The sequence below is a fragment of the Manis pentadactyla genome, chromosome 3 (assembly GCF_030020395.1).
Source record: "Manis pentadactyla isolate mManPen7 chromosome 3, mManPen7.hap1, whole genome shotgun sequence".
In the NCBI taxonomy this organism is placed as follows: domain Eukaryota; kingdom Metazoa; phylum Chordata; class Mammalia; order Pholidota; family Manidae; genus Manis; species Manis pentadactyla.
In genome coordinates this window covers 169,112,963-169,126,009 of record NC_080021.1, presented here as the reverse complement: position 1 = coordinate 169,126,009, position 13,047 = coordinate 169,112,963, and the positions used below count along the sequence as shown (strand labels likewise).

General features: G+C 35.0%; 1 protein-coding gene across 5 annotated transcripts in view; it reads right to left on the bottom strand.

Moving 5' to 3' along the window:
* CCDC171 (coiled-coil domain containing 171) overlaps positions 1 to 13,047 on the bottom strand; it is a 369,406-nt gene that overhangs the window by 228,157 nt on the left and 128,202 nt on the right. The window lies entirely within an intron of this gene.

Here is a 13,047-nt window from a genome sequence, read left to right as displayed (position 1 = left end):
GGGGGGCTGAGGTAGAGGGGCACTTGGGTCCTACCGGTCCACAGCTTATATCTTACCCCCTTTGTGTGATGCTGAGTTCTCGCAGATGTAGATGTAGCCTGGCTGTTGTACTGTATCCACTGGTGTCTCTTTTTTGGAATCGTTGTATTTGTTGTATTTCCAAAAATATGTTTTTGGGAGATTTCCACTGAACTACTCACACCACCATCTTGGCTCCTCCTCCCAGCCTTTTTTTATTTTAATGTCAGGCGTGTCTCTAGTAGATAGCATATGATTGAATACTGCATTTTTTAAATCCAATCTGACAATTTCTCTTTTGATTGGATTACTTAAATCATTCACATTTAAAATATTATAGATATTGTTAGATTTCCATCTGCTATTCTTTTGTTTTCTATTCCTTCTGTTCTCCTATCCCTCCTTTATTGCTTTCTTTTGCATTAAATGAGTATTTTCTAGTATAACTTTTTAATTCACTTAATGATTGCTTAAAAACTACAATTTTTTAGTTCCTCTAAGACTTGCAATATACATCTTATCAAAATCTACTTTAGATTTATACTAAACTAATTCCAATATTATACAGAAACCTCATTCCTATATAGCTCTATTCCCTCCCATTTTCTGTGCTGTACTACCACCATATTACTTCTACATATATGTTACAAATCCAAGAGTACATTGTTGTACTTTATATAATTTTAAGTCTTCTAAAGAGTTTGAGATAAGAGACATTATTAGTTTGTTACATTAACCTTATTATTTAATCTTTCTGATTCTCTGCATTTCTTCCCATGAACTGAGTTATCATCTAGTGACAATTCCTTATTCCAATGTAGCTCTGTTCCCATGCACCTCATCTGTCCTGTTATTGTCAAACATATTATTTATATGTGTAATAAGCCCAGTAATACAATAAACACTATTTCATGCATTTCCTTCTTCAGTCAAGAGAAGAAATCAGAAATATGTGATTATATTGCCCTTTGTATCTGCCTACACATAAATTACCTTTACCAGTCATTGATCTTTGTATTTTTATGTGTGTGGATTCAATTACTATCTAGTGTCAGATACATTCAGCCTGAAGGACTTCCTTCAGTATATCTTGCAAGGCAAGTCTGCTAGCAACCAATTCTTTCAGCTTTTTTATTTAGGTGGGAATGAATTTATTTTGCTTTCATTTTTTCAAAGATAGTTTTTCTGGATATAATACTATTGGTTGACAGATCTGTACATTCAACACTGAATATATCATCCCACTACTTTTGGTTTCTATTATTTCTGGTAATAAGTCAACTATCATATTGAGCTTAGATAGTACATGTTGAGTCATTTGTCTCTTGATGTTTTCAAAATTCTTTAGCTTTGGCTATTGACATTTTGACAAGGATGTGCCCAGTGTGGAACACCCTGTTTATTGTCTGTATAAATTTTTTCTCATCAAATTAAGTTTTTTGCCATTGTTTCTTCAAGTATTCTCTCTAACCGTCTCTCTTCTCCTTTCCTCTTCTTTTTGGACTCCTACTATGCATATGTTGGTAGACAAAATGATAACCCCCGCTGCTTTGAGGTTCTGATAATTTTTCTTCATTCTTTTTTCTCTCTGTTCTTTGGATTATATAATCTTTAATGTCCTACTTTTAAATTCACTAATACTTTCTTTTGGCTGCTAAAATCTAGTTAATCTCCTTTAGTAAATTTCCATTTTGGTTATCTGAAGACCAGAATTTCCATTAGGTTACTTTTAATTATTTCTATGTCTTTATCACTCTTCTCTATTTGGTGAGATTCTCTTCATATCTTCATTTAAATCTCTAAGCAAGGTTTCTTTTACTTTTTGAGCATATTTAAAATAGGTTCTTTGGCATCTTTGTCAACTAAGTATTCCATTCAGTGCCTTCAAAGGCAATTTCTTTTACTAACTTTTCATCTTGTGTTTGGGTCACAGTTTCCTGTTTTTTTGTGTGTATCTTGTAAATTTCCACTGATGACTGGACAATACTGTAGCAACTCTGGATATTGATCCTCTTCCCCAGAGTTGTTATTTGCTTGGTCATTTATTTATTTGTTTAGTTACTTGGCTAAATTAATTCTACAAATATTATTTCCAGAACAGTGTGCATCATCTGATTCTCTGCTCAGATTTTTTTCCATTGTTTTCATCTTTTAGCCTGCTTACCTAGGGGGTCACCCCTGGGTGAGCATAAACCACTATTGGTCAAAGGTTGCTTAAGACCCCTTAGCCAGTTAGATTTTCACCCTTTGCTACTGAATGTGTTTAACTTGAAGGTTGCTACCATAGTTCAAGAAGTTTCCATTGTTTTGCTCTTTGCTCCACTTTCTGCTGGAGCAGCTGGGGAACTGTAGCCTAGAGATTCTCACTCTGATCATTACCAAGAGGGTACATCTTTTGTTCATCCATTCATCAGATGATGGACATCTGGGTTGTTTCAACTTTTTTGCTATTATGAAAAATACTGCTGTGAACATGCAGATATATATTTTCATTTCCATTGGGTATATACCCTATGAGTAAAATTGCTAGGTCATATGATGACTACAATTTTAACACACTAAGAAACTTCCAAACTGTTCCAAAATGGAGGCATCATTTTACATTCCCAACAGCAGTACATGAGGATTCCAATTTTTCTACGTCCTCTCTAACAGTTGTTATTACCTTTTTTATACTCATCCTAGTGTTTGTGACACAAGGTTTGCTACAGTTTTGATTTGCATTTCTCTGATGACTAATGAGACATTGAGCATCCTTTCATGTTTATTGGCCTTTATGTTTTTTTGTTGTTGAAGTCTGTTCAGATCTTCTGTCCATTTTTCAGTTGGATTTTTTGTCTTTTTATTGTTGAGTTATGAGTTTTTTATATATTCTGGATAAAATTTCTTTATCATATATATGATCTGCAAATATTTTCTCCCATTCAAAGAATGATCTTATTTTTCTGATGATGTCCTTTGAAACACGAAGGTTTTAATTTGATGATCAGTAGATTTTCTTGAATGAAAGTTTCTCTTTTGCCTTTAGGATAATTTACAGAGCTTTATATGATGTTTTTCAATTTTTCACCAGTTAAATTGCTGTTTTGCTATGTAGAGTATTCACCAAGCCCCTCACTCCATCATTCCAGAATTTATATACAATATATTTTAAAATCCCAAAGACTTAGTCTCCCGGTCTTCTTAGTATTTTCCTAATATTATCATATAATTATCTTTTCAGAGTAACTCCAAGATCATATTCGTAAGTTACATGCACATACACAAACAAAAAAATTACCCCTCTGTTACTTCAAGGCCTATAGTATTTTTAATGCTCAACCAAAACCATGCATGGTATATTACTATCACCATTTTACAAATGAGCAAATGATTCAGAACAATATCACTAAAGTGTACACAACTATTATAGGATAGGGATGAAATTAAAATGTAGATCAATCTTTTCCCAAAATATATGCTGACTACAGATGAGTCATCAATATCAAAGGATAAAAATGTACAGAAATATAAAAACCCAGGAAAATTGCATACTTGGAGTCCACTTAATATAAAGTTTCAATTAAATTCCTAGTTAAACAATAATTCTTCTCTTTCAAGTATAGTGCTCAATCCTGACTAAAAAAATGACCTAATATTTCAATATAATTAGTGTTTAAAACTAAATTTACTATCAAATTAGTCAGTTAACACTGACTAGTTAAAAATTTTTCAAAGAATAAAGAAGAGGCTTGATCAATGACAATGCTTGAAAAGAATTAACTATACCTGATTGTTGTTATTACATTTATAATTAGTAGTAGTATAATTTTCTACAGATATATCTGGCTAATAGCCTTATAATACAGCCAATACAATTTTTACTTATATTTAATAATTAGGTTTATGAACCAACTAATGGTGAGAAAAACTATCACTGGTTTACAATTGACTATTTTTTTCCTAATAAATTGTTTTCATTTTATAAATAAAGGTTCCTTTCTTCATTTATACAGCTAAGTGTTTGGGGCTTTTCTTAGGTGTGGATTGTACTTATATTTAAATTTTGTTCCCAAAGCTGTTAGTTCTCTTAATAAACTTCTCATGTGCAAGAAATTATTGAATGAAAACAGACTCTATTAACTAAGTAAACAAAACTGTTGGGTTGAAAACAAAGTGACAAGCAAAGATAAAATACTGCTTCTAATTTTTTATTAATGTCTTTTATCATGTGACACAGAATAAGTTCAGGTTAAATATTGAATTGCTGATTCAACAAATTCCATAGTTCTAAACATCCATAGAAGTTGAAAAGACAAGACTATAGGTAAAAGGACTCACTCCATTTTGCTTTGGAAATAATTCACATGAGTTTATTACCTTAAGAATGAAAGACCCCAAACAACAACTAATGCTGGCAAGGATATGGACAGAGCGGAACACTCCTACACTGCTAGTGGGAAAGTTAATTAGTTCAGCCATTGTGGAAAGCAGTATGGAGGTTCCTCAAAAAACTCAAAATAGAAATATCATTTGACCCAGGAATTTCACTCTTAGGAATTTACGCTAAGAATGCAGCAGACCAGTTTGAAAAAGACAGATGCACCCCTATGTTTATCGCAGCACTATTTACAATAGCCAAGAAATGGAAGCAACCTAAGTGTCCATCAGCAGATGAATGGATAAAGAAGATGTAGTATATATGCACAATGGAATATTATTCAGCCATAAGAAGAAAACAAATCCTACCATTTGAAACAACATGGATGGAGCTAGCTAGAGGGCATTATGCTCAGTGAAGTAAGCCAGACTGAGAAAGACAAGTACCAAATGATTTCACTCATCTGTGGAGTATAACAACAAAGTAAAAACTGAAGGAACAAAACAGCAGCAGACTCACAGAACTCAAAAATGGACTAACAGTTACTAAAGGGAAAGGGACTGGAGAGGGTTGGGGGGAAGGAAGGGATTACGGGGCATTATGATTAGCACACATAATAAGGGGGGGCATGGGGAAGGAAGTATAGCACAGAGAAGACAAGTAGTGGCTCTATAGCATCTTACTATGCTGATGGACAGTGACTGTAATGGAGTATGTGGTGGGGACTTGATAATGGGGAGAATCTAGTAACCACAATGTTGCTCATGTGATTGCATATGAATGATACCAAAATTTAAAAAAATAAAATGAACAAAAAAAGAATGAAAGACCATTAATGCTATATTGGCTGATCAGATGATGTTTAGATGAACATTTGTTAATCACTGACCATGAACCAAGGACTATGTTAGATATGGCAAGTCTACAGCCAATGTAGACAGGGAGCTAAAAGTATCAAAACACTCAAAGGAAACTCCTAAAAATTTGTTAACTGACAGACCTAAATGTATTATTAAAGAGGTGTCAATGTTGGGTATAAAATATCTTTAATAAGAAAGAACAAAGAATTACATTATATTTCCAGTTTGGTAACTATATCTCACACATTGCTGAAATGAGTGAATTTCTGGTTTAATCTAACAAGTCATTCTTTTTTTGTTTGTTTGTTTCATGATCGTCCGATCTTTGAGTGTACAAAAACTCATCCCTAACCTTTTTGCTAACCATGCATGAACATCAAAAATGGATATGCATAAAAATAAAAATTTCTAATGCAAGCTCTTGAAGAAATACACAAAAAGCATATTCAAACTTTTGTATCTACCAACTGGCAAATGGGCCCTGCTGATCGGCAATGGAAAAAGCTGAATCAAGCCAAAAATAACCCTAAAAACAATTAAGAGATATTATTAATAAAGTTAAAAATAGTAGAAAAAAACTAATAGGTAAAAAATAAAATACCTTTATTTAGTCACCAAATTCTTTAAATGAAATTAGCATTTAAAACCAGGTTGAAGTTTGTAGAAGTGATACATAATGCTTATAATTTCTGAAACTTTTGAACTCAAGTAAGCTTTAAAATTTTTAACAAGTAAGTTTTAATCCACTATGAAAGAATTCTGAGTGAAAATAGAGGAGGATCAGAACTTACTAACATCACATACTTTTGCCCCACAGTTCACCTTTTATCGTATCTTCCACCTAGCTACATTACACCCAGTGCATTTGTAAGGACTGCAGGAGAGCTTGCTCAACTAAACTGAATTTGATCTTGTTATCTTTCACAAACATCACCACCTGCAGTTTTTCCTTGATCAAGTTAATAATACTACTATCTCTTCTTCACTAAACAGTTTATTATTTATTTCCCTCCTTGCTTGCCTATGCTGCTTGCATGGATGTGAGTATTCTATGATTCCAACTACATATGTCATATGATGAAATGTCACTCCCCCACCACACAGCTTTACAATCAGTTTATTTTTCAATAGATACTACATTCCAATCTGAATATGGACCTTGCCTTGACACACAAACATTTGTCTCACACACACACAAACACACATAATACACCATACCATTATATGTTTTCCTAGGTCAAAAGTAAGATTTGAATTTCCAAATCTTAATAATTTATATAAGAATAAATTTCAGAAAGCTTAACCAAAAAGTTATACACCCATATTATAAATTTAGGAAGCCAGCCACATAACATTTAAATGCCACACACACACACTCACTGTCTCAATGAATACTTGCAATAGTATTAAAATTTTAAGGGCTGGGGGATTGGATTAAAGATGGCAGTGAGAAGAGGTGAGACAGACACATCTCCTAAAACCACATATAATATGAAAATATAATTTAATACAAATAATCATGAAAGAGCAACAGGCAAGAAGGGTGCACCAGACTACATACACCTGGAGAAAAGAGCAGACATCACGGAACAGGATAATGTACCATAGCTGTGACCTGGCAGGGCCCAAGCCCTTCTCCCACCCCAGCTCACCAGCAGGAGGAAGAGAAACAGAGCGGGGAGGGAGTGGAGGCCTGGGACTGCTGAACACCTAGCCCTGGAGATCTGCTCTGGGAGCACAAACCTACATTTCATAATGCTCTCATGATTATGGGGTTGGAAAGCTAAGAGAGGCAGAATACCAGGAGAGACTGAGATTTCAGATGCTTGTGGAAAACAGGGATTCATACCTGGCTGTTCTGGGCGAACAGTCTAAGAGACTTTCTAAAAGGGAGAGGGCTACTAAAGGGGTAAGGACTTCACAGAGTTTAATGCTAAGGAAAATGGATAGGTAGACAAAATGAAATAGAAACTAGAGAAGAGGAATACAAAGAAGCTAAGGCACAGAGAGAAAAAAGGATCTCTAAGAATGAAAGAATACTGAGAGAACTGTGTGAATAATCCAAATGGAACAATATTCATTTATAGGGATACCAGAAGAAGAAGAGAGAAAAAAAGAGATAGAAAGTGTCTTTGAGGAAGTAATTGCTGAACACTTCCCCAATCCGGGGAAGGAGAGAGTCTCTCAGGCCATGGAGGTACACAGATCTCCCAACACAAAGAGACTCAAGGAGAACAACACCAAGACATATAATAATGCAAGGATGGTACAACATTTGAAAATCCATCAACATCATCCACCACATCAACAAAAAGGAAGGACAAAAACCATATGATCATTCCCATAGATGCAGAAAAAGCATTCAACAAAATTCAAAATCCATTCATGATAAAAAATTAAAATGGCAAAGATCAAGGATAAAGACAGAATATTAAAAGCACCCAGAGAGAGAAATAAGATCACATACAAAGGAAAACCCACCAGGCTATCATCAGATTTCTGAGCAGAAACCTTACAGGCCAGAAGGGAGTAGCATGATATATTTAATGCAATGAAGCAGAAGGGCCTCCAACCAAGAATACTTTATCCAGCAAGATTATCATTTAAATTTGAAGGAGGGATTAAACAGTTTCAAGATAAGCAAAAGCTGAGAGAATTCAGCTTCCAAAAACCATCTCTACAGTGTATTTTAGAGGGACTGCTGTAGATGAAAGTGTTCCTAAGGTTAAATAGCCAACACCAGAGGTAATAAAAAGAGATACACAAAGAGTGCAGAATATGATACCTAATATACAAACAATGGAGGAGGAAGAAAAGGAGGGGGAAAAAAAGAACTTTACATTGTGTTTGTAATAGCATACTAAGTGAGTTAAGTTAGACTCTTAAATAGTGAGGAAGTTACCCTACCCTTGAACCTTTGGTAAACACAAATCTAAAGCCTGCAATGGCAATAAGTACACACCTATCAATAATCATCCTAAATGTAAATTGTCTGAATGCACCAATCAAAAGACATAGAATCACTGAATGGATCAAAAAACAAGACCCATCTATGTGCTGCCTACGAGAGAGAGACTCATCTTAAACCCAAAGACATACACAGACTAAAAGTGAAGGAATGGAAAAAGATATTTCATGCAACTAATAAAAAAAAGCAGGTGTTGCAGTACTTTTATCAGACAAAACAGACTTCAAAACAAAGAAAGTCACAAGAGACAAAGAAAGACATTGCATAATGATAAAGGGGTCAATTCAACAAGAGGATATAACCATTATAAACATATATGCACCCAATACAGGAGCACATACGTTTGTGAAACAAATAGTAACAGAATTAAAAGGGGAAATAGAATGTAATGCATTCATTTTAGGAGACTTCAACACTCCACTCACTCCAAAGGACAGATCAACCAGACAGAAAATAAGTAAGGACACAGAGGCACTGAACAACACATTAGAACAGATGGACCTAACAGACAGCTAAAGAAGTCTACACCCAAAAGAAGCAGAATACACATTCTTCTCAAGTGCACACGGAACATTTTCCAGAATAGGCTACATATTAGGCCACAAAAAGAGCCTCAGTAAATTCAAAAAGATTGAAATTCTACCAACCAACTTCTCAGATCACAAGGGTGTCAAACTAGAAATAAACTGTACAAAGAAAACAAAAAAGCTCACAAACACATGGAGGCTTAACAACATGCTCCTAAATAATCAATGGATCAATGACCAAACTGAAATAGAGATCAAGCAATATATGGAGACAAATGAAAACAACAGCACAACGCCCTAACTTCTGTGCTACACAGTGAAGGCAGTTCCAAGAGGGAAGTATATAGCAATCCAGGCCTATTTAAAGAAGGAAGAACAAATCCAAATGAACAGTCTAAATTCACAATTATTGAAACTGGAAAAAGAAGAACAAATGAGGCCTAAAGTCAGCAGAAAGAAGGACATAATAAAGATCAGAGAAGAAATAAATAAAATTCAGGAGAATGAAACAATAGGAAAAAATCAACGAAACCAAAAGGAGGTTCTTTGAGAAAATAAACAAAATAGATAAACCCCTAGCCAGACTTATTAAGAAAAAAAGGAGAATCTACACGCATAAACAGAATCATAAATGAGAAAGGAAAAATAATGATGGATAACACAGAAATACAAAGAATTATTGGAGAATACTATGAAAATCTTCATGCTAACAAACTGAAAAACCTAGAAGAAATGGACAACTTCCTAGAAAAATACAACCTTCCAAGACTGACCCAGGTATAAACAGAAAATCTAAACAGACCAATTACCAGCAATAAAATTGAATTGGTAATCAAAAAACTACCCAAGAACAAAACCCCCACGCCAGGTAGATTCACCGCTGAATTTTATCAGACATATAGAGAAGACATAATACCCATTCTCCTTAAAGTTTTCCAAAAAATAGAGGAGAGGGATTACTTCCAAACTTTCTATGAAGCCAGCATAACTCTAATACCAAAACCAGGCAAAGACACCACAAAAAAAGACAACTACAGACCAATATCCCTGATGAACATAGATGCAAAAATATTCAACAAAATATTAGCAAACAGAATTCAAAAATACATCAAGAGGATCATATACCATGATCAAGTGGGATTCATCCCAGGGATGCAAGGATGGTATAACATTTGAAAATCCATCAACATAATCCACCACATCAACAAAAAGGAAGGACAAAAACCATATGATCATTCCCATAGATGCAGAAAAAGCATTCAACAAAATTCAAAATCCATTCATGATAAAAACTCTCAACAAAATGGGTATAGAGGGCAAGAACCTCAACATAATAAAGGCCATATATGACAAAACACACAGCCAACATCATACATAACAATGAGAAGCTGAAAGCTTTTCCTCTAAGATCGGGAACAAGACAAGGATGCCCACTCTCCCCACTTCTATTCAACATAGTACTGGAGGTCCTAGCCACGGCAATCAGACAACACAAAGAAATAAAAGGCATCCATATTGGCAATGAAGAAGTCAAACTGTTTGCAGATGACATGATATTGTACTTTATAAACCCTGAAGAATCCACTCCAAAACTACTAGAACTAATATCTGAATTGAGCAAAGTTGCAGGATACAAAACCAACACATGGAAATCTGTGGCTTTCCTATACACTAACGATGAACTAGCAGAAAGAGAAATCAGGAAAACAATTCCATTCACAATTGCATCAAAAAAGAATAAAATATCTAGGAATAAAGCTAATAACCAAGGAAGTGAAAGACCTATACCCTGAAAACTACAAGACATTCCTAAGAGAAATTAAAGAGGATACCAATAAATGGAAATTCATCCCATGCTCTTGGGTAGGAAGAATTAATATTGTTAAAATGGCCATCCTGCCTAAAGCAATCTACAGATTTAATGCAATCCGAAAATACCAACAGCATTCTTAAACGAACTGGAACAAAAAGTTCTAAAATTCATATGGAACCACAAAAGACACTGAAAAGCCACAGCAATCCTGAGAAGGAAGAATAAAGTGGGGGGGATCTCACTTCCCAACTTCAAGCTCTACTACAAAGCCACAGTAATCAAGACAATTTGGTCCTGGCACAAGAACAAACCCATTGACCAGTGGAAGAGAATAGAGAGTCCAGATATTAACCCAAGCATATATGGTCAATTAATATACGATAAAGGAACCATGGATAAACAATGGGGAAATGACAGTCGCTTCAACAGCTGGTGTTGGCAAAACTGGACAGCTACATGTAAGAGAATGAAACTGGATTAATGTCTAACCCCATACACAAAAGTAAACTCAAAATGGATCAAAGACCTGAATGTAAGTCATAAAACCATAAAACTCTTAGAAGAAAATATAGGCAAAACTCTCTTGAATCTAAACATGAGCAACTTCTACATGAACATATCTCCACAGGCAAGGGAAACAAAAGCAAAAATGAACAAGTGGGACTATATCAAACTAAAAACCTTCTGTACAGCAAAGGAAACCATCAGTAGAACAAAAAGACATCCTACAGTATGGGAGAATACATTCATAAATGACATATCTGATAAGAGGTTGACATCACAAGTATACAAAGAGCTCATGCACCTCAACAAACAAAAATCAAATAGCCCAGTTAAAAAATGGGCACAAAATCTGAACAGACACTTCTCCAAAGAAGAAATTCAGATGGCCAACAGACACATGAAAAGATGCTCCACATCACTAATCATCAGAGAAATGCAAATTAAAACCACAATGAGATATCACCTCACACCACCCATCCAAAAGACAAACAACAACAAATGTTGGCGAGGTTGTGGAGAAAGGGGAACCCTCCTACACTGCTGGTGGGAATGTTAATTAGTTCAGCCGTTGTGGAAAGCAGTATGGAGGTTCCTCAAAAAACTCAAAATAGAAATATCATTTGACCCAGGAATTTCACTCTTAGGAATTTACCCTAACAATGCAGCAGACCAGTTTGAAAAAGACAGATGCACCCCTATGTTTATCGCAGCAGTATTTACAATAGCCAAGAAATGGAAGCAACCTAAGTGTCCATCAGTAGATGAATGGATAAAGAAGATATAGTACATATGCACAATGGAATATTATTCAGTCATAAGAAGAAAACAAATCCTACCATTTGAAACAACATGGATGGAGCTAGAGGACATTATGCTCAGTGAAGTAAGCCAGACTGAGAAAGACAAGTACCAAATGATTTCACTCATCTGTGGAGTATAACAACAAAGTAAAAAACTGAAGGAACAAAACAGCAGCAGACTTAGAGAACTCAAAAATGGACTAACAGTTACCAAAGAGAAAGGGACTGGAGAGGGTGGGGGGAAAGGGAGGGATTTAGGGGCATTATGATTAGCACACATAATATGGGGGGGCATGGGGAAGGAAGTATAGCACAGAGAAGACAAGTAGTGGCTCTATAGCATCTTACTATGCTGATGGACAGTGACTGTAATGGAGTATGTGGTGGGGACTTGATAATGGGGAGAATCTAGTAACCACAACATTGTTCATGTAAGTGTATATTAATGATATCAAAAAATAAAAAAATTAAGTAAATAAATAAATAGATAAATAATTTTAAAAAACACTACATTCTTGGTAAAAAAAAAGAAAATTTTAAGGGCCACTAAGAAAGACAGAAAGTGATGTTTATATTAGCAAAAAAAAAATGCTTATGTCAACACTCCATTCTGGGTGAAAAGCAACAATCAATAACTGTTTAGTAAAAATTCATAATAGAGTATTTATTAACCCACTGATTTAGAATGCAAATTCAGAAATATGTCCTTCTAAAAACAAACCTAACAGATTTGAAGCAAAAATATTATCAAGAAACATTAACTTTAGATTTCCCTCATTTGTGGAGTATAACAACAAAGCAAAACTGAAGGAACAAAACTGCAGCAGACTCAAAGACTCTAAGAAGGGACTAGTAGTTACCAAAGGGGAGGGGTGGAGGAGGGAGAGGGAGAAGGGGATTGAGGGGTATTATGATTGTTACACATGGTGTTGGAGGAGGTCACAGGGAATACAGTGTAGCACAGAGAAGAAAAGTAGTGACTCTGTGGCATCTTACTACACTGATGGACAGTGACTTCAATGGGGTATGGGGGGGGACCTGATAACATGGGTGAATGTAGTAACTACAATGTTTTTAATGTGAAACCTTCATAAGAGTGTATATCACTGATACCTTAATTTAAAAAAAGGGGGAAAAAAAACATTAACTTTACCACAAAATATAGCAATCAAAGCACTTTCCAAAAGCCTACCTAGT